Genomic DNA, 24222 nt, shown 5'->3' with positions numbered 1-24222 from the left:
TTCCTTCACTTGAATCACCAGTTCTTGAGCATTTCCCTCCACAAAATCATGCACCTACCAACAACAACTTCCCTCCAATCACTCCCGCAAATTCACCAAATCGATCATCTGTCTATACTCCTCCACAAATTCAACCACCCATCTGCACTACCTATGCTACTCCTAATCCACCACCCGTCAACCCACCAAATCAATTGCTAATTCACACTCCTTACATTCCTTTATCCGCTAACACTAATCCACCACCTACAACTACTCCTCTAAACCCACCAAACCAACCACCTATCAATACCACTTATAACAAACCACCTCCAATCCAAAACACTCCTACCATCAAAAATTATCCAACCCAGCATATACAAGGGGCACATTTTGTCACTCCTAACGCGCAATATGTTCATCTAGTATATGTAGCGGAAACACAAGCCTTTACCAACCAAGTGACGGTTAGGTTCCAACTCGAGATGGATCAATATATGGAAATGGAAAGGGATGCAAAATCAAGGGCGGATCATATATTGTTAAAAGAGATCCACAGTCAATGAGAAACCTTGATGTTGCTAGGGGAAGCAAGAGTGTAGAATATGAAGATTTGTGTGTTCACCCTAACGCTGATTTACCCGTAGGATACAAGCCGCCAAAATTTGATACATTTAATGGAACGGGCGACCGTTATACACATCTAAGGGCTTATTGTGACAAACTGGTTCGAGTAGGTAGAGATCAGAATATAAGGATAAAGCTATTCATAAGAAGCTTATCTGCTGAGGCTCTTACTTGATATACGTAACAAGATGTCTGTAAATGGCGTGGTTGGAGTGATATGGCACAAGACATCATGGACCGATTCAGTTTCAATACCGACATCACACCAGATAGAGTCTACATGACTAAGGTAACCAAGAAGTCAACTGAGACGTTCCGCAAGTACGCGTTACGTTGGAGGTCAGAAACAGCTAGGGTTCAACCCCCGATGAGTGATAGAGAAATGACTGCTACCTTCATTGAATGCTAAGCTGGCACCATATACTATGAGAAGATGATAAGCATGATGGGACAAAATTTTACTGAAGTTGTCACAGCCTTAGAAGAAGGAATCAAATCTGGAAAAATTCAGGATCTCACAGCCTTGCAAGCTGCAACCAAAGCTATTCAATTTGGTTCTATCAGTCGGAACAAAAAGAAGAAAGAAGATGTATCTGCTATTATGAATGTCCAAGGACGCAAGCCAAGCCAAGCTATTCCACGCCTTAACTAGCCACATCAATTCTTCTATCCTTACCAATATGTTGAACCTTATCAAGCTCCACCAACTCTTTATCCTATCTACAACACCCAAGCAAACTATTACCAACCCCAAGCACCTACCTATCAAAATCCACGTCCATACCAATCCGTTCAAGCTCTAACTTACCGAAATCGACCACATACTACACTTGGAGCCCGTCCAAACCCTGAAATCAGAAATACCCGCAACTACACCCGATTCGCTGAACCCTTGGCTCAATTATTTGAAAGATTGAAAGCAGCAGGCATAATACAACAAATTGAAGGAAAAATTCCTCATCCTATTCCAAGCAGCAGGCATAATACAACAAATTGAAGGAAAATTTCCTGATCCTATTCCAAGATGGTTTGATGGTTCCAAATGTTTTGCATATCATTCTGGAGTTGCTGGGCACGATACCGAGGATTGCTATGGTCTCAAAAATAAGATTGAAGCCTTAATCAAGGAAGGAGCGATTCAACTTACTGGGGCTCAATCCAATGTGGACAACAACCCTCTACCTACTCACGGAAATACTAATGTGAACATGATAACTGTTGAGGAAGATTGGGATTTGAAAAGACCATCATTCCAATTGGAAATGTCGAAAAGAGCACGCCACCAACCTTTGTTTCTCCCGCTAAAACAGTCCAAAGACAAGCGCCAATGAAGGTTACTTCTTCAACTACTCACAACACCGAGACACCGACCATCTGGGGTTCCGAACCAGGAGAGACTTTGAAGAATTGGACTTGTACTCCGTCCCTGGTTCACTGGGAGTCTTGGTAGATTGAACATGTAGTGAACTTCTGAAATAGAACGATTTTAAAAATTGAGACCTGAATTGTGCCCAAAACTTTTTGTTGCTTTGCCTCATCTTTTGGAAGCTTAATTGCAAAATCTATGAATGCATTTCTTATTTCCTTAACTGTCTATTATTTTTCATTTTCTATTTTATTTAGTATATAAATTATCAAATCTGCCAATTTTATGATTGTGACATATAATGAAACGAGTGAATAAAAATTTTGTGCCGAACACGATTATGAAGAACGAGAAGACAACATACATCTCGAAAGAATAACAGAGAAATTTGAGGACAAGACAGGATTCCACTTGGAAGAAATTGAAATAGCCGATGGATAATGACACAAGTAGGAAGGCTATCAATTCAAGAAGAAATCAAAGGACAACACTAGATTAGATTGCTTAGTTTGTAACCTTCCCTTTAATGTAATTACGAACTACGCTAACCTGATTCCCTCGGCGGGATACATAGGCAGCCAACATAGGTTCGGTTGCATTATAGCAAAAAAATCCAAAAATCCTTATTATTTGTATGTAAGGAGAACTACGCCTGACCTGATTCCCTCGGTAGGATACGTAGGCAATCCACATTGGGTTCGGTCCCTTTATTAGAAATTTTTCAAACCATTTTTATGTGCCTTACGGAACTACGTTTTGACTTGATTCCCTTGGCGGGATACGTAGGCAACCTATATAATGTTTGGTCTCACCACAACGTAAGTTTAGTATACCCTCTCTAAGCCAAAACTGGGGTAAATTTTTGGGAAGACATGGATAAGGAAAAATTAGACATGGCCAATTTACACCCGATTCAGGTTACCAGATAAGAAGTATGAAGACACAGGACGTTTCAATTGTTTCGGAAGTGTCACGATCTAAAGTTGGTAGAAACTTTTACAACCCATATACATATACTTACATACATATCTTTCAAATGATTATATTTTCTTAAAAGCTTTCACTACTATTCGTTTACCAAGACTTAAACGGAGATCACAAGGTCCGAAGAAACAGGATGAACAGAGAACCAACAATGTTAAGCTTTGCATCAACACGAATCAACTCCCCCCTCCCAAACTAAGAATTTTTCTTTGAGTGCAGGAATAAAAAGACAGCAAGATCAACAATCAAGTCTATCAATCATGGCCGAAAAGCGTCATTTGGCTCGCCGTGGCCTTGCCTTAAAAGCCAAACAACTTTGTTTCTAACTTTATTTTTAATTTTATTTTTATCACAATAACTTTATGACTTTATTAAGAAATACACCTATTTTTGAAGGTTATCGAGATCGAAAGTGAATTAACATTGAGATTACGAGTCGAAGATCGAAGACGTCATTAATTTGGCCTATCACGACCTCAAATCAACGTCACACCCTGAGGACAATTGTAGAAGCTAGGCTCATTCGCCTTTAATAGGACATTGAGGTTCATCCGCCTTCAATAGGATATTTGGGTTCGTCCGCCCTAAAATAGGACATATCAGGTTCGTCCACCCTAAAATAGGACATATTGGGTCCGTCCACCCTAAAATAGGACATATCGGGTTCGTCCACCCTAAAATAGGATATATCGGGTTCGTCCACCCTAAAATAGGACACATGGAGTTAGTCCACCCTAAAATAGGATATATCGGGTCATTCACCTTCAAATAGAACATGTTGGGTTCATCCGCCCTCGAATAGGATACTTTATGACTTTATTGACGACTTTACTCTGAACTTTACAAGAATCATCATCAAGTCTTCGAAGACAACCGGAGACATCATATGGCTATACAACCTCATCTATATAAGCCAAACCACTACACTCTTACATTACTCTATACTTTATCATTGACTTTACCAACTTTAACGACTTTACCTAGAATTTTACAGACATCATTTACCATCGAGTCCCCGAAAATAACCGGAGACGTCATTCATCATCAAGTCCCCGAAGACAACCGGAGACATCATTTGGCTATACAGCCTCATCTGCATAAGCCAAACGGCTACACTCTTACCTTACTCTCTACTTTATCAATTACTTTATCATTCACTTTACCTACTTTAATGACTTTACCTTAAATTTTACAGACATCATTTGTCATCGAGTCCCGGAAGACGGCTGAAGTTCGATAACCGGAGAGATTATTAAGTCTTTGCATAAACATCACGCATCATTCAAGTCCCTGAAGACAACCAGATAAAATATTCGGCCACACGGCTTCATCCTTGTCTTTATACACATATTATTATCATTTTATACTATTTTACACTTCTGACTTTACTCCAAACGTTACTAACGACGATAACATGAATTTTAGGTAACTTTGCTTGAAAAATTACAACATATCATTCGTTGAGCAAACCACATCAAGATTCCAATTTGAAAATAGAGACATCACTTCGACTCATCAAATTTTCATTTTCCTAGCCATACGACTCTACATTTATCTCAATTTATATTTCATTTTACATTCTACTTTATCTTACTTCATTAACTACTTTACCTTAAGTTTTGATAGAAAATACAACCCACACACATTAATTATAATAGAAGCAGCGCAACGTGGAACTCTCTCTTATGCAGTGAACTGGGGCAATATGCTGAAGAGGAATATCAAACTCACAAGCAAAGGTCACGGATCTACTCTCAAACTCAACTCCGCCTACGTCCACAAACACGTGATACGTAGGTTATCCAAATTCTCTTTCATATCCACAGCTAAAACTCTACTCAATCAACTCTTTTCACAATCTTGTATCCCTTTCTATATCCCAGTGTCTCCATAACTCAACACTGGGAAATTTTTGAGAATCTACATTGTGTCTAGTAGATTCCTACTCATCGGTGTGTTGCGCGCCGCATTTATAATTAGAAGGCTATAAACATACGTCTATTCTCAAACATTCTTGTCACGTGTCTTCAACTCCTTAAGGCCACAAATCCTATAGTAGTACTCTTCTCAAATTCGAACTACATTCCTCCTGCGCTTAAAAGTTTGGTCATACCTATACATAAATCACGACTCATCCAACATCTTTCCAACATCTCAATACTCCACCAATCTTCACAACACCCTAATCTAATAATAATTCAACACTGGGGCAAAAAATAGTGTCAACATCACCCGCTACTATCGAACTACACATGGCCTGATTCTCATGAAGCCCGAGATATGTAGGCAACTCGAAATCGGGGTTCGGCCATAATCTTTTTCAACATCCCTTCAACCCATAAACTTTTTCTAACATCCCTTATACCTCATAATCTTCAAAACATTTCATACACATAGTCCTTTTTATACCAATATTGTTCTAATTTGCCCATGGTCGTATTTGTTAGTCGGGATAAAATTGCCGATTATGTCAACTTCGTTGCCCAAAAACTCTTACATCGTCTCCGCTCAACGAGGGGCAAGCTGTTGACAACCAATTTTGTCCCTCCTTTATTCCAATTCATTTTCTTGAGCTTCTAATATTTATTAATAAACTAAATATCTTATTTTTACTATCACTACATTATAATAATAATAATAATAATAATAATAATAATTATTATTATTATTATTAAAGTATTATTATTTATTAATACCTTGTACATCGCTACTTACTAATTACGTATTAATCATAAGATATAACCTGGATAATATTTTTGCTATATTATTACCTTACTTATGTTTTATCCACTAATAATAAGGTTATCATGTTAAATCACACCTTATTAATGGTAATTTCTAAATTATTATTATCATATATATATATATATATATATATATATATATATATATATATATATATATATAATATTCATTTTGATAATATAAAGAAGCTCAAAGAAATACAAGGAAAAGAGGTTTAAATCCTAAAATAGGCCAAAAAATGTCCCATTACAAAGACCATCAGCAGCTCACATTTCACATCCAAAATGAGCCCAATTCGTGTACCTATTAGCCTAAAAATGGGCCCAATTCAAACAAGAACAGCCCAACAAAATGTCACTCAGCTGAAACCCAACATACACATATTTTGGCCTCTTTCATAACTTCCTAAACCTAATTCCAAACCAGCATTAGCACCGTTCATGCCTCTTTCCTTTTCAGAGGTAAAATTCAAACTCTACCTACTATAGACATAGCATGTCACTCCATTTTGGTACAAGAATCTTCTCTCTCTTATCTTCAATGATTCAGTCAACACAAGAGGCCAAAGAACTTTTATATTTTTGATTTTTTGTGCAGAGTTTCAATGTTCAACGGCTCTTTGGAACCAAATCCCGTGACCACCCTCTTCTGGTCCAATTTTTTAATTTTGAAATCAAACTCTAACCCTAACTTTCTCCTATAAATACTTCTCTAACTCTTCAGCCGAAACCAAGGTTTTAACATATGTGAACACCACCACCCCAAATACAATCTCTACACATTTTGAACTCTAAGAACCTTAAATTTCTAGAGTTCCTCTTTCTGTCTCGGTTGGAATTTAACCGTGACAGATAATTTAGAACTCATTTGTGTCTAGTTTCGAATCTGTTCATAACGAGAGAGTAGATTCAAGGTCCGACGTCCTATTCACTGCACCACAAAAAGGTTATATCTAAACTAATACTTATAATTTTTATCATGCTATAGTTGGAATTTGCAAATTGACTGAAGATTCTATTTTGGATAAGTTGTTAGAGACCATGAATTAGATTTTCATATTATCTGTATAGAGTTCATAATTTAAGAATTACATTTTGGCCATAAACATTACTAACAAGGTATTTATATCTTGGTTTTGGATATCATGTTCATGAGCCGTATCATTTCACTTGCCCAACGTTAAAATGAGATACATGTAGTTGTTCGTCTGGTAGCTTTTGTTTATAACCAATGGAGTCCCATTTGATAACTAACAAGTTGAAATATTGTTCATGGCATGGGAGTAATAACTACATAATTCCTTGTATATCATATACCCAAGTATTGTTATAAAAAGGGATATATATAGGGTTGTCTGAATTTGAATTCTAGTGTCTATCATCTATTTTATTTGCCCATGTTTTGAGCTATGTCGTGATAGGCAGGAATTATATTGTTGTAAAGGAGACTTTGGCATAATGACTATGTGGTTGTCTTATGTTTTTTCGTACACTTTTAAGTCTATCTTACTCTTTCTAATTCCTATACCTCTTCTTTCTTTTTCTCTGTTTGCATGAACATCGGAGCCGAAGAGTCTCGGTTTGAGACTCGACGTTGCCACTAGATTCGAGACCAGCATTTCCTCTTCATTTTCCTTCATCTTTTGTCTCTCTTTCCATTGAAATACATCCGAAGAGAGGGGGTCAAACGGCAAACCGCTGTGCTTTTGGTAATTAGCTGCTAATAACTTTACTTTTCTTAATTATGTAGTTTCTTTCTTTTACATCATCTATTCTTAGGACTAATAAATCATCAGTTTCTCACCTGTCCATAGTTTCATGTTAATGTACTTACTTTAGTATTGAAATTGACATTGGTTAGTAGTTAATATATGAGAATTTGATTTGTTTTTAAATCTTAATTGCTATTCTGCTCAAAGTGACGTCATCTGCATTAACAGAATTAAGACTAATGGTTTTTGGCTTCTAGCCACTTCTATATTTTTTAAAATAGTCAGCTTTGCTTTTCCAAGTCATCCATTAGAGGTCAACATATTTTTTAAGTTTGGTTTAAGTTAAACGGTTTAACTGACTTTGTATAGTAGATAATCTAATTTTTAAACCCAATTGAGCAGGATCGTATCTCTCCGTATCCGAATACAAATCAAATATTCAAATGGATTAAGTACCTTGGAGTCTTTTTTTGGTTTTGAGTCTTAGTGGAAAAGAATACTAAACTACACACTATTTTCAAGTATGTTCAAATGCAAATCTGTTTAATTCCCACTCTTCTTATAGTTTAAATCAACTACTTTATAGGTTAATACTTATATTTTACACTTATACTTAGCCTTTTTAATTGACTCTAAGTTCGGCCGGTTAACCGTCTTTTAACGGATCTTAAAGAGTGTCTAACACCTTCCCTTTAGATTAATTGAATCCTTACCTAGAATCTTTATGTTTCGTCTACTTTAAAACGGAGTAACTTTAGGCAATTACTTTATTAACTTTAGGTGTCCTAATTCACCATAAATAATTAGATGGCGACTCCTTAACTTTAATTAACCCCTGAATTACCGGAATGTTGTAGACCATTTTGACTCCGGTTAAAATGGAGTATAACAGACTCTGTTTTGAAATACAATAAAACTGAAAAGAATTTCCCGAGATCTAGTCTAAACAAGTACAAGAGCTCCTATAGTATAGGAAGACAAATAAATGACACAGCCTCTGCCGGGAGTGAGATGAACGAGGCTGTAGGAGAATGCATAATAAATCCACACGACAAAACTTCAACTAAAACTTGCAACATATCTACACCCAAAAAAGGCATAGCAGGAGTAGTATCAGTATACCACACGCATTGGTAAGCATCATAGGTTACTAAGATTAGTTCACGCAACATAATATAAAGTCAATAAGATAAGCAGATAAGTCAATGAACCTTAAGATCCTCAATAACGGTTATCACACCCTCACCACCCCTCCATACACAGTCTCAACGAAATCATAAAGATGAGTAAGAAATATCAGCGACGGTAATACACACATGCATAAAATAGAAATATGAGATGTAGTGCAATGCAGAATGCGATGCAAGGGCCTAACACACTGTACATACATGCTAACTGATGTCATTGCTTTGTAGTCATAACCTGCAGGGGACCCATAGTCTCCATGTACCACTCATTCCGGATTCACTTCTCGGACCCGAGCCATAAATCCTCCGCTCCGGAAAGAACCTCGGACGCGAATCCATATCATATAGAATACTCATATCCAACTCAATGACCAAAAGATCAGATAACACAATTTCCCATACTCAGTCTTTCCGGCTACATGTATCTCCTCAAATCCCATGCAATGCAATGCGATGATGTAATAAATCAAACGAGTCATGAATCATGCCCTTGATGAGCGTTGTGCTAATCCAACTTACTCGGTCCTCTCAATAAAAATCTCTTATTTACAAGAACGACAGCCATGTGAATATTTCAATACAATCGGAAACAAAGACGAAAATCACCCACTCCTAAGGAGGATGCATAAATTAAACACAAAGTACTCTCAGTGAGAATAGCACTTCCACTAATAACTATTCATTGTTACCCTAGCTACTATTTACACATGATTTTAGTTACATTATAGAATATGTCCAACCAAACTCCATGTCTGAAGACCTAATCATGTAGTCTCTCGTCAATTCTAAAAGTATATACTATTCGCTTATCGAAGCTTAACTCAAATAAACCATAACCTACCTCGTTGAAGAACAACTAATTTATTCCCCCTAAATTGCTCGTCTTGCTACCCTTCATTCGAATCCATGAGAGATAATAGTCGTAGGGAATCGCGGGGAGGAAATAGAAGGGTGTCTTTTTCTTGGGGCCAAGGGTTTTTCTTTCATATGGAAACCTAGGAGCAGCCTTTGGGAGTCTTTTATTAAAAAGGAGGGTAAAATAAACTAAGTGGACAAAAATGTGGTCACTTCTTCACGTGGACCGCTGCAGCGGTTGAATTGCCACTATAGCGGTACTGCCATGGCAGTCCTTTGACCGCTATAGCGATCCGCTTCCTTCCCTGGCCCGCAATTTTCTAATTCTATTCGGAATTAATTTTTTTCCCACTGTTAACCCTTGAAACACTCCATAGGGCTTATTATTAACGATCCTAGACCTAAATTGGGCATGGGTTTGTGGAGTATTAAATGACGACCAGACGGGTCATTACACCAGCACAAAAGGTGCATTCTCAACTGGTCCTGATGTTTTGAGTACGAACGACTCGTTCTGAATTCGAGCGACTATTGAGGGATATTTGAGTACGAAGAGCTCTTTCTTGGCTATAGCAGACAGCTGGGGCATCTCAGATTTCCTTGTCAAAGGGCCTAACACTTCTTTTCGCTCTTGTAAGAACAACGAGATGACGGTGCTCTCTAACCCTTCAATATCTGGGCTAATTATGGCAAGGCTCTCTTCTTATTCATCACCTCTTTCTATTATGTGGATTTAATTCCCTCCATGCTTCGGGAGGGGGTTTGTGTCCACATTTGGAGGTATTGGTTCTAGGATAAGTTCATGATTGTCAATCATATCTTGTAGCTTGTGCCTTAATTTTATGCAATATTCGGTGGTATGTCCAACTTGGTTAGAATGATAGGCGCAAGTGAAGTCTGGCCTGTTCCATCGATCATTGGGGCTAGCAGGTTTTGGCAGAACAACATTCATTCGCTCAGCGTCTCTTAGTTTGGCGAACAAACTAGCCCTTAATTCTGGAAAAGGAGTGAATACTCTCCTATATTTCTTTTAGGGTACCTCATAATTTGCTGGTGGAGGCTGGTTTTGGAAAGCCTGATTTTATGGAGCTTGGTTATTGGGTGCTGGCATTCGGTAATTTGGTTGTGGAGCTTGTTTGTTAGGTGCTAGCATTTGATAATTTGGTTGTGGAGCTTGGTAGCCAGGTTGTGCGTAGCACACATACATTGGGCTATACTGGGGTGAAGTGGTTATATAGTTGGCTGGTGGAGATGGTTGGTAGTTGTCTTGAGTTTTGTGGGTTACCTCCTTTCCTCGGCCTTTTGGGCTAGTAGCTCTAGAAATATAAGCTACTTCTTCTCTCTTCTTTTTTCCACTTGCGGCGCCAGACGCACCTGATCTGTTTAATACACTAACAATCCTGCCGGTCTTGAGGCCATCTTCGATATCTTCCCTAATGGCGAGTAAATCTGTAACGAAATTCCCTTCCATAGCTATCATTTTGTCAAAATAATCAGCTTCTTGGTACCGTATAAATGCAGCTACAAGCTCAGCTTCAGTCATGGGTGGTTGCACACGTGCCGCCTTGTCTCTCCAGCGACTGGCATATTCTCGATTTTTGACGAATTATTCTCCAATGAGAAGCGATCAGGCACATTTTCCACATTGAAGCGGAATCTTTCCATGAATGAACTCGCCATCTCTTCCCATGTCTTCCATCGACTGATGTCTTGTGAGATAAAATACTCCATGGATGTTCCTGATAGACTTCGATTGAACAACCTCATGAGCAAATCTTCGTTTCCACCATTTCTGACCAACTGGTCGCATTAGGCTGTTAAGTGGACTCTGGGATTGCTCGACCCATTGAAATGGTCAAATTTGGGAATTTTAAAACCTTCTGGTAGATCCAGGTCTGGATGTATGCACAAATCAGAGTATCGCACCCTTCTTTCTTTTTAGAGCCATGTTCTAGTTCAGCAATTTTCTTTCCCATCTCCTTCTCGATCTTGTCTATTCTTGCTCAAAGAACATTTCCTTGTTTTGTAGTTCTCGAGAAGAGTCAATAAAGGTGACGTGGTCTTGAAAAGTGACATTTGGTTATACGGGGTGGATCACAGGAGATAAGCATTTGTGTTTGTAGCGTGAGCGGGTGTTTGGAAAGCCTGTATTTGGTGAGAGAAATTCCCCACATGGGTGGTGTTTCATCACAACGGGGTTTGAAGATTAGCCCCAGTTTGGGTTTGTGGGAAATGTTCAGGGATTGGTAAATCCAGATTCGGGAAAATGGGTGGAGGTCTTCTAGCCTCAGTATTAGTAGAATTTTCCTTTTCGGCCCTCAGGCAGGCTGTTTCTTCTCTAGCTTCAGCCAATTGCCTCATCAGCAGGTTAACAGCCTCTTCCAAAGGCATTCCAACTATGTCAGCTGTTGGGGTACCCTCGACTAAAGCAGTTCTGTTCGGTGGCGGAGTTTCATGCATGGTTTCTTCTTGAGGGTTTAAGGACGCTGCGTCAGCCTTTGATCGAGTAACTGATGCCAGCGAATTGACCCCTATCTATAAGAGAAAACAACTCAAAAACCCCCCAAGTTAGCATTAGATTTAAGCACGAAACACAAGATATCACGTTGTTTGCAGTTTATAGCACATAGATTCATATATTTTATTTCAATTCTTGGTTGATTCACATTCCAAGGTTATTTTAGTCTTTTTGTGTTTTTAGGAATATTGATTTTTGGGTAAATGGTCTTCATGGTTAATTTGCTTCTACCCATCCTGTACTAAGCGGAATTTTAATTTTTATTATAAAAGGAACGAGTCTTAAATAGATTGCCTACGTATCCCACCAAAGGGAAATCAGGTCCATCCGTAGTTCAAGCATACACAGAAAAGGTTTTTTCCTATGCTACCCGAAACATAGTTTTCTACCCTGACCAGGCCTTAAATAGGATTCCCATATATCCCCAACGGGACATCAGGTCGGCGTGGTTCCGTTTAGAAAAAAAAAAAAGGAAAGGGATATTCCATCTTATTGAAAACAGTAAGGGACATTTATGTTCTTCTACCCAACTATACTAAGTAGGTCTTCATTGTCTTCATTATCTTCTTCGTCTTTGTCTTCTATCCTTGTCTTCCTATGACAATCCAAACATGGCCTTCATTCACGAGGCATTCCAATTCAAGCTTGAAATCCACACATTTCTCAATGTCGTGGCCAGGGCAGCCATGATGATACACGCAAACCCTTTATTTTGGAGATCCTGGGAGACTCTGATAGGTTTGCGGCACTGCTCTTATCTTATTCACACTATAAAGTAGGGAGTGGATCCTGGCATATGACTCCTCGAATTTAGAGAAGTCGCTCCTCCAGAACCTAGCCTTTGATATCCTTTCTGGATGATATTTCCCTTGGTCATGGGTCAGGAAAGAATGGGGCCCCCATAACTGGCTAATTCTCCCTTGGTCAATCCATTGGATAAGCTTCCTTTCCAACGATTCACACTCATTGGCTATATGGTCTGACTGACTTCGGTGGTAGAGGCACTTTCTGTAAATCATAGAAGGAGCACACGGTGGCAACATATTTGGGCTTTGTGCCTATACTCCAAAACTCCCTAAAGTCTCTAAGAGTTCTTGTTTAGATATTTCTACTGGCGTATCCCAATTGTGCGATCTCGTGCCCTTGAGGATAATTGTGCATGAAACTAGAGGTTCCTCGAGCGGAGACTCGCACAGGTCTCCATAGACTTTCAGACTGGGGATAAGTAGTTCATCATCTCCATATGGTATAGGATTAGGCCCTTCTTGTTGACTGAGTGGGACATAACTCCCAAGTGGTACGTCGGGTGTCTTTCCCCATTTTACCGAATTGGCAGGGTGTTTCTTAGTTAGCTCATCAACATAAACCAGCAGAGTTTCAGCTTCTTTCATTTTTCTCAGTGGTCGCCTTAGTGGTTTGGACAACTTCTTTCATTCTAGCGGTAGCCGGGGCCATACTATCGTCCCATTGCCGATTTTTCTCACTTTATGTTCTCATCGTCACTGACTATGTTGACGTAAGGAGAAGTCGCACTCATGCTGTCTGGAGTCTCCCTTTCCTATTAGCAAATCAACCTTTTAAAAGTGGAGCGAAATTTGTTTTAAGGGTTATTTACTTGGTTTTTCTTTTGGGTAGTGACCGGAATGTGGACCAATCAAGAGTTTCAACAATATATATGATTTTCACATAAAACAGTTATATCAAATAAGCATTTAGACAATACATAATTCGCTTTCCTATACCTCGTTTCTCCGAGGCTACTAGCGTATGAAGCAGAATTGTGTCATATGTAAACAAATGTATTGTTCCCAAAAATAAAAATCCCAGTGCTTTTCATTAATAGTATTTTACCGAGTGGGATTACAAGGCTTTTAAAATAAATGCAATAATCAGAAAAAGTCCCCTCCATGGACAGAAATCTGCCCTCTATCATCTCGCGCCTTTTTGGCCCTTTGAATGGCGGTCTGAATGGCTACATAGGCTGGCATCAATGTTGTCCCAATCCATTGACCTCTCTGATCATCAGTCAATGATGTCCCCGTATCTATGGCTTCCTTAACAAAAGTGTCAAGCCATTCCAAGCTCTTCAATGAGGCATCCGCTTCATCTGTCAAACTCTTAATTATCTCTTGGTCATATTCTGTTTTTGCTTGATGATCCATTTCTCTCCCTTCCATCCGTCGTTTCATTAATTGCATTTGCGGCTGCCCTATCCCGGGAAATTTGTACAGATACGGTCTTGGAGTAGCAGTACCAGCTAGCTCAGCCCTAAGCCACTCGTAGTAGTTTTCATCATGACTTGGATTGTTTAGATCCTTATCTTCCTTTATCACATTCTTCCAATCTTTCTGAGCATCTTTTATACCTTCAATACAACCTTCTTCATAATATCGTACAAACTCTCCCATATTACCTGCATTAGGAATAACCTGTCTCATTCCAAACTGTGTAAGTACCCTCAATGGTGCGTAGGGTCTAATTCCCCTAATGCCCATCAGAGGTAAATATGGACACTTACGATTTTTAACACACACAGTCTTGGAATGAAAATCAAGTACTCTCCACAAGATATGTTCTTCTCTCAACCTGGAAAAGATGTGAGCCCATCCTCATTTACCTTGGACCCTACAAGGCACAACGACGACTCCCAAATCATCCTCTCTTAGGGCCGGATCTCGGCGGGAAGATAAACTATTTCTATCTAAATGTTTTAGTATCCACCATTAGACTAAGAGGTTGCAACCCTGGAAGTAATAATAATGGTTGCGGCATTTTCCCAAAGCTCGATATATATCTGATAGGATAATAGGAATGATGTCAAAATATTTGGTAAGCCCATTCGTTGTAACACCCCTTAGAACAGCATGGGCAACAAAGAAAACCTGGGTGTCAATAGCTACGGAGGCATTTAGTGGAAATACCATGGTTCTCAATAAGCAAGTAATAAAGGCTAGTGTTTGGTTAGCTTCACAGGATTGGAGTGAAGAAAACTCAAGAATGTGATTTTCGTACCCCTGTTTGGATGAATACCTCCCATATAACTTTCTAAAGGCTATAGTGGGTCCATGTGCCCAATCAGCTTTGTTGATAGAAAACATGTCTTTGATTTCTTTTGGGGTAGGTTTGTGAGGGATGAGGATATTTTGAGCTAACTTCTTTTTGGACCTGTTAGCGCTTCCTATGCTTTCCAAGACATTTTTAATCTCTTCTAAAGTGGGAGTCATCTCTATTTCTCCAAATCTGAACACCATTCTGTCATTCTCCCAATAACCAGTAATGATTACTAGCAAAACCCGGATCCCCAGTCATATTCATCAACGAGGGTAGATGCCCTATGCAACCCTTTAACTCTTTCTTCTGATCATTAGTCAAACCTTCCACCACATCACTAAACCTAGTGGTGGATCCACAATCATATCAAACTGCACATCAGCTTTTTACACCATCTGAACACAGAGTATGGTCAGCATCCGCTATACCAGTAAGGATTAGGCTTCGCTCTACGCTAATTATTTTAGAGTGATTTTTCAAGCGAACGACACAGGTTACCCAAGCAGACAAGCTGGGGGTGGGCTCTCTAAGGCTGTGGGATGACCGCATGCCCACTCGACCTTAGAGACCTCCAAAGAATATAGCAAAAAGGTTTTTAGTGAAGGTATAACCGTTGCTCATCTCGCATCGTCACCCTTGGAAAAATATAAAATAAATGCCGAGAGTGGCGGAGTATGCATGCATGAATGACAGTTATATTTTGCGAAAATTTAAACACATAAACAATTTACATCACTTAGACAATTTATATCATACAAACACATAAATTATTAGAATCCTTATGGTTAGAACTTTAAATTATTCCCCAGCAGAGTCGCCATCTATAGTGGGTCAATATTTTTTTTGATTCAGATTTGCACTTGCCTCATTTAAAAAGAAAAGTGTCCCAGAAAAGTACGGTTGTCAATCGTACCGGGAAAAAGGGAAAAATATACATCTACGTGATGGTGCTCTAAATGGATATTGTTTAGAGTCGCCACCTAATTTTTAGGAAATTAAGAAAACCAATTCGAAAATGGTTCATTTAAAACGGCTAAATTTTAAAAGAAACCTAATCTAACCAAAGTATGGTTAAGGGTTATGGTGATCCCCCGGAGAAGGTGTTAGGCACCCTGGTATTAAGTATCCATAAAATACGGTTGACCTACGGGTTCTAACAGTATGCCTTTGTAGATATGGATTGTTTATAGTGAAAAAATATTTTGGCTTATATTTCCGCAACAAAGAGTTTAATCATTCATACAAAATATATCGCATTTTCAAGAAACGAAAGTGGTAAAAATTTACCCAAAATTGGGCGTTTGGGTTGCGGACTAAAACACCTAGGCTAACTCCCGAAGGCCTTTAACCTAGGTAGAATACCACATAAGCCCACTCTTTTAAGTTGTAAGTTTTTTAAAGAGTTTTTATGTAAGTGTAGAAAATATTTTAAGGCATACTATTAGTATCCATTTGTCAACTATATTTATTTTTTTATCAATTTTAAACCAATTTTAGTCTTTTTTAGATAGTCCAAGTTTTGAAAGTCCAAATCAGTCCATATAGTCCGTAAGTCCCCAAGACAGTCCACAAGTTCATAAAATAATCATTTTAGTCCTCAAATATAAAAAAACGATCAGTTTTTTTCCCATGCTTGCGAAATAGTATTAATTTTTGGAGAGTTGTATGAGTCATATCCTTTTCATTCGAGTCAATTTGTAATACTTTGAAAAAGTCAAGTTTTTGGCAACTCTTAAACTATAAAATAACTTTTAAAGGTTCCAATAAATAAAATAGATACTCAAATTTGGAATATAAAATTCATAAATAAAGAGATAAGGAATTGGGCCGACCAAGCCCAATAAGAATGTGTTATGCATTTAGGGTAATCCTCGGGTCCAAACGTACCCTCCATTTTTGCTCCAAGATGGTAGACTCGATCTGGATACATTAGTGAGCCCCAACAATAGGTTTGGGTGGACAAGGATGCAAACGGATATACAAAACATTAGAATACACTCATAAATTAAACTAAGTACACAAACTAATGCCTACAATGATTATTACATAGTCAAAAAATGAACTACAACATTATTGGGCCAAGCCCATATATTAAAACTAGCAGCAGCGGATAATCAGATAGTCCATATAAGAATTAAGCCCAAAATAGTGATAATAATAGCCTAGATGCGAAATGCGAGTGACAGACCCAAGCAGCAGGCCCAAAATTATTTTTTCCTCAAATTTTCTAAGTGCCAAGCTGCGATATACACTAATATATCACTCAATTTTCTTCTCAAATTTCCTAAGTGTCAAAACTATGATATACACAATATACTACTGATGTACTACTAATATACTTGTAAAAATAGAGAGAAAACCCCACTGAGGGGCATACCCTCTGTATACCTTGATATACCCTATGTACTCAGCGTATATATTCCTCAAATACCCACTCAGATCACCCAGGTATTCTTCAAATTTACCCCCATAATTCCAATAATTCTAAAATTAAGCATTTAGCTACTAATTAAGGCTAAGTCATTCAATTAAGAGTTCTTAGCAATACACAATTTCAGGGTCAGTCACCAGCAAGTTAAAACAAGAATGTCACAGAGTAATATCAAAGTCCTAAAGTCACTTTTCTAGGCTAGATTTTGATTTTAACAAGTGGTGGGAACTATTTCAGTCTCATTTTTTCCAAATTAGCACTCAATAGGTTCAAAAAAGCTATTTTTTGGCAATTGACAGATTGCAACACCTCACAAAAAGAATCTCAAATAAGGGTTCAACAATAAGTTAATTTCCTGGAAATGCACAGAGGACTCAAATCTCACCCAGTTACAGAAATAACCAAACACCTTTCCAGGTAAACAGATTGCATAGAACATTAGTAAAGGTCTTAAGTGGTGTTTCAGCCTCAAACTTACTCCTAAGGCTGCTCATATGAGCTTAAGGTACAAGTAGAGGTCACACACACAGTGATAACAAAACTCTAGATATATAGGAGCATCCAAACAGTTCAAGTAATTCCAACAGGGACCAAAATAGGTGCAAAGTATTAATCTCAAGTGCAAGTTTAGGTCTTAAATGGCATGAAGGAAATAGGATCATGTGAACAGAACCATCAAACAAATAGGAAAGGGAAGAGGGATAAGGGCATAAGCCACTCATGATTACTACTTCATTTTACCTTTTCTTAACTCATCAGATACTCTAAGTTAAACAAAATTCATAGCAAGTTTTCAGCAAAATTATTGCACCTTTAAACTCAGTAAATGAATCATAAGATCATCAAATAAGCAAAGAGGGAAAAGTCAAGATAAGGACTAAACAAATACAATATTCAACTCTTCAGAATGTTCATAGTTCCTTCCTTTAAATTCTCTTGACCAACATGACATTAGTCAAAGAAACAAGCTCACAATACCCACACCCCTATTGTCAATGATAGATGAGCCTCAAATTTCAAAGGTCAAACAAGAACAACTTAGGGGTTGCAAGTAAACCAACTCTACTCCCAAAATTTTAAAGGAACTTTCACACAAAACACAAGTCTAGCATCATTTATATTTTTATCTTTTCAAATCAGTTTTAAACACCAGAGTTGAGCAATAACACACAACAATCAAACAAGTATGATATTGGAGCCTCAAGTCAGAGTAGTTCAACAAACAAAGGGAACAAAATTCTCCCAGGGTTCCTTTTAAATCCTAACTTCGTTTAAGGCTAACTGTCATGCCAAATGGTTCTAATTACCAAAAGAAGGTTTCAAAGCTAAGTTTCACATCTTAAAAAAGATTCATCTAGGTAAAAAGTCAAGCAATTTAATCAAATAGACCAAATGAATCACACAGTTCACACAGAGGACTTCAAGTACTTATTTGTCCAATTTTAGAAGTTAATAGCTAACATGATAAATGATTAATCACTGTACATAGGTGAAATTCATGTGTTAGACTGATGCCTGACTCATTTTAAGCCTCTAGTTACTTAGCAAAGAGTCACAGAGGCAATTTTTGATATAAGGATCAATTTTTATTCTAGCTTTAGCCAGCCTCAAGATTTTACAACAAATGAATGCAAGTTAGTATCTATAAACCATCACAATTAACCAGCTTAAGCCAAGACAAGCTTCATCTTTCAAAAAATTTCAATCTTAAGACTCAATTACTAAATGGGAGGTGTTATTATCAAGTTCAGTTCCTGCAAAAATACTGAGAATTTTTTAAATGATGCACTAGTTACAAGTCTGATTTGGTCACATTACACAGAGGGGTGTTTCAGATGGAACTGATCACACTTAATCTAAACAGTGTCTTAAGAGGTTAAAAGGGTGCATGGCACTATCTTAGGTGTAATATAAGTCAATATTTTCACATAGTAAGTCACAAACAAAAGGAAGATTCAAATAAGATCATGGCAGTCCAAGGAAAATTCAGAAATAAACTAAAAGAGGGTACATGCTGCTACCCTGAGTCATTGATGATATATTGCTAATTAACATAGTTCAAACACCAAACAGAGACAAAAGAGGAGGTATATAATTCACAAACTTGTTTCAAAACAAATAGGGGAGACAAGCAATTCTAAGAGGGGGGCATTCATAACCTTAAACTACCCCTAAACTTAGTTTTAAACTGCTCATACCCTTAAACTCCCAAATGTTGTTGACTCTCAAAACTGTGATCAAGAGACTTGATTTTTAAAGAATACATATCATGAAGAAGCAAGTTCATATGACTTTGGACACAAGACAAGTAAAAGAACAAAAGCAAATTCACAATTCACTATAGATTCACAAGTGGCAACTATCAGTCCCAACAAATTAACTTGGATCTATTTTCATTTTTTGTTTTGACTTCTAAATCTTTTAATCTCCTAAATTAACTTGACAAAACACATGTTAAAGACTAAATATTATTTTCAGCCTATTTTGACATCAAACTCTAAAAATTTTCAAACAAAACCAAATGCAGAGCTACACAAAGCCTCAGAACCTCAAATTTACACACAAATTCTTATTTTTTGAAAGAAAGAAGAAATTTTTATTAATCCAGTTTTAAACCTTAAGATTGGCATACTAATTTAAGTGAATTTGAACTGCTAAGTACATTCTAGAACAATCAATATTTGATCAAGTAATGAAAGAGGATCACCTGCTTTCCAAAATTCAGGATTGAAACAAACTTGGAAAAGCATATTTTGAAACTTAGAGACATGTTAACTCAACAAACAAACACATTCTATCCATAATCTTCACAATAAATCCCTCAACTATCTAGTGATTTTAAGATAGATATAAACAGGATCACAGTGCATAGAATTGCCATAAGGCAGTGGCAAATTCAACAAGGACTAATTGTATTTTGCCAAAACTTAACAAAATGACTAAACTATACTTAACTTATCAATATCCATGAGGCAATTCCAAAGTTCTATCATAAATAAATCTTTTCCTCATCTTAACAAGATCTAGGAATACTTAACATTAGCTAAATTAGGTTCTAGAGTCATGTTACAGTTTCAGATAGCATCAAATCCATCGAATGTCTACTAAATCATCAGAGCAAGATTAGATTAGCACATGATTATCTTCAACTAGCACATGATTATCTTCAACTAGCACAAGCATCATATAAACTTAAATTCAAAAACCGGACTGAAATAAAGGATGGAATGAAGTATTACATTTTTGAAGGGCAACCTAAGATCAAAATGAGGGGTTCAATCACAAACTTCAAACACCAACACCCAAAAACCTTAAACAACCCCTTGTTCTTGAATTTTTCAAAGTAGTAATAGTATTTTTGGTATAATATCAGTACAATAGTGTAATAATAGTAGTAATTTAATAGTAGGATAGGAAGATCAATGTGACAATCGAACCGTAGCTATTTTAAGAGAGAATTTTTTGATAAAAAAATCAGACCCCTTAAAATGTCCCATCCTATTCTATTTATAGCATGATAATTTCAACTCTAGGGACAAAAATGACCCAAAAATGAAATCAGATTCCCCCCCCCCCCCCCCCCCCCCCTCTCTCTCTCTCTCCCACAATACAAAAAAATTTGAATTTCAGTAAAGGACAACAAGATTTTCAGCCAATTTGTACTAATTCGTACCTTATCCAATCAGAAATTCACATAAGTCACAGAATACAACAAAAATCTAATAGATTGTACCCTAAAAATTTAAATAAAATATAATAAAAATAGAAAATACTAGGATAATATGCCTTGTCACTAATAGAACAAATTTTCTACATTCCAACCGTTCGAATAGTACTAAAATCGTACCAAATAGGATAAAATCCCCAAAATCGTTTCCGACCGTGAATCTCTTTAGGAAATTCCCCCTTAGATTCTTTTATTGGGTGTTATGGGGCACAAGATGGCGAAGAGCTCGTGGCTCTGCCTATGGCAACCATAAGACAAAAGAAACTAGGGTAACATCCTTAATAGGATTCAATTAGGTATAGAAAAAAAAACAAATCTAATGAAATTAAACCTGAGAATCATGAGAACTCGTGATAAGGAACAAAACTCCTCAAAAAATCTGGCCAAAAATGGCCGTGGATAGCCATGGAGGTGGAACCCTAGAATCGCCCCCCTAATCACCTTCAAAAACGAGAAAGGGTGCGGGTGAAAAATGAAAATGAAGTGTGTGGGGGGAGAAAGGGGGGGGGGGGGGTGGTGAAAGCTTGTTTTACAGAATTTCATTCCCCCTTTTTTTTAACTTTCACCTTTTAAGTTTTTTTAAAAGCTTAATTTAACCACCCCCACCCACCCCACCCCCACCCCAATTTAAATCAAATAAAGACTAAGTATTATAAATACACATATAACTAAATAAAATAATTATTTAGGCTAATTAAAATTTAAAACTCGTAAATTTAAAATATTAGCTTTAAAACAAGCCTAATATTGATATAGTTCCGGAGAATATTTAAAAATGTGAAAATGCGGTCAAAATGAGCCGTAATTCATACGTCGTCTTAATTAACAATTTTTCCAAGTTAGACGGAGCGGGATACATATCTTATTTTCAAATCATATTTGTGAAAGTAAATAACTCGTAATTTTCTTGTAATTGTTAAATTTTATAAAATAATAATTAAATGTCAATTTTTGTAATTTTCTCGGGATTTTTAAAATTTTAATTTTTTAGGGGTGTATCCTTACTCCGTTTTGGACTTGGCTTTGAAAATCCCTTTATGAGATGAAAAAGTGTGCAGGCTTCAAACATTCATACTTTGAACTTTCTCTTTAATCAACAAAAGGGTGATGTTCGAGCTAATGTACTTGTATATGTTGATGATGTGCTTATCTTTTAAAATGAGCCCGAGGCTATCCGTGAATTCAAAACATATCTTGGCAAATGCTTTCACATGAAGGATTTAGATAGATTGAGATATTTTTTGGCAGTGGAAGTCTCCAGAAATTCGGATGACATCTTTTTTGGCCAACGGAAATATGCCTAAAATATTATCTCGGAGGTTTGGTTGTTAGGTGCTAAGCCTATGAGAACACCTTTGAACAGAGTCATCGGCTGGCATTGGCTAGTGAATGGGCGCTTGATGACCTTGAGTGCTACCATAAATTGATAGGTCGACTTATTTATCTGTGCTTCACTCGGTAAGAATTTTCCTACTGTGTTCATATGCTATCTCAGTTCGTTCAGAAACCGAAAAAATAAGAGCATTGAGATGTAGCTTTACGGGTTGTTCGCTACTTGAAAAAAAAAATCCGAGACAAGTCATTTTATTGAGAAGCAAATGTGATCTACGTGTCTATGGATGGTGTGACTCTAATTGGTCCGGTTGTTCCTTGACTCGAAACTCACTCATACGTTGGTTTATCTCTTTAGGTGACTCACCCATATCTTGGAAGACTAAGAAGCAGCACACCACGTCTCGGTCATTTGCAGAGCCCGAGACTACAATGAAATATCGTTATGTGGAAATGACAATATGTGAGCTGAAATGGTTGAAGGAAATTTTGTACCGCAAAAGGTACGACAATTGATTTTTTTTTTTTTTTTACCAAAACTCCCTTATTTCACTGTTCTTGCTAATGACATCACTCTGCATAGAATCTGAAACTCTTCTTCACGGGATCAAAGTTCATCCCGCCTTTGAAATTCTTCTACACAACTTTATCTTTATGCCACTGAAAAGGGATGAAAAACGGAACTTCTGAAACAAAAGAATCAGCGGAGGCGTCCAAGGTTCCCGGATAATTAAAGGCAATGGGCAATAGTAACAACGGCGACAGGGCATCTTCGTCAGCGGTCGTTTATTTACGGAACCAAGTGGCAAAGGAAATAGATAAGAATAAGAGGAAATCAAATTCTGGATAAAGGGAAACTACTCTTGCAACTATTCAGAGTTTTATTGAGCAGGTATTATGACAAAATAATTATGCCACAAAGTCTGGCTAAGATACATCCGACCTACATAATTGACAAGCATCGAAAATAATTACGCCACAAAGTCTGGATAAGATACACCCGACCTACATAATTGATAAGCATCGATTTTTAACTGCTTTATAGTGCTGCCTGTAGTTGTCGCTTGACTGTTGCATCAAAATTTTGTCAGTGCAAACTCGAACTTGCTGTGTTTTCATAATTCCTTCATTAACTGTCTAAATATAACTCTTACACAGACAAAAGAAGTAGCAGAAACAAGAAAACTAAGATGCAACAGATACATTTTTCTAAGGAATGAATTGAATTAAAGGGTCCTCAAATATTGTGAGAGTTTTTGCAACTAAGTCTTTTTCTTTCTGGACTGAACATTCAATTTCACTTTTCAGGTCATGAAGAGTTTCATTCTCTAAAACAGATCAAAGTGCTTGGAACAACTTACTTTCGTGACATATACTATGGCTTTCTGTGGAAGGCCATGTGCCCAGGATTAGCTAGAGTTAATTGGACTCAAACCTACCTTTCTTTTTATTCAATGTTGAATAAAGTTTTTGCCGCTATTGAATATGGCATTTTCGGAAGCTACTTTTTTACATTTGGTGAAATAACTTCTAAAAGAGATTTGCTTATGATAATTGTTAGGAGTAGCAGGTTAGTACTTCACTTAACAATTGTGATTAAAAAATTGACTAAAGCACCGCGCGAAGCGCATGCATATTTACTTGCTATATACATATAACTACAGCGAAATTCAGGATTACCTCTAGCCATGTCAAGTGAAAAGAGCTTG

At 37.3% G+C, this 24222-nt stretch overlaps 1 long non-coding RNA gene across 1 annotated transcript; it reads left to right on the top strand.

Moving 5' to 3' along the window:
• The first annotated feature begins 6196 nt into the window (after positions 1 to 6196).
• On the top strand, positions 6197 to 24013 carry LOC132630547 (uncharacterized). Its single transcript, XR_009578602.1, has 4 exons — positions 6197 to 7409; positions 22872 to 23016; positions 23097 to 23405; positions 23822 to 24013. It is a non-coding gene; the product is annotated as an uncharacterized LOC132630547 (long non-coding RNA).
• Positions 24014 to 24222: the final 209 nt, after the last annotated feature.

Source organism: Lycium barbarum, chromosome 3 (assembly GCF_019175385.1).
Source record: "Lycium barbarum isolate Lr01 chromosome 3, ASM1917538v2, whole genome shotgun sequence".
Taxonomy (NCBI): domain Eukaryota; kingdom Viridiplantae; phylum Streptophyta; class Magnoliopsida; order Solanales; family Solanaceae; genus Lycium; species Lycium barbarum.
Note: the sequence above shows the minus strand (reverse complement) of the source record. Positions and strands in the feature narration are given on the sequence as shown.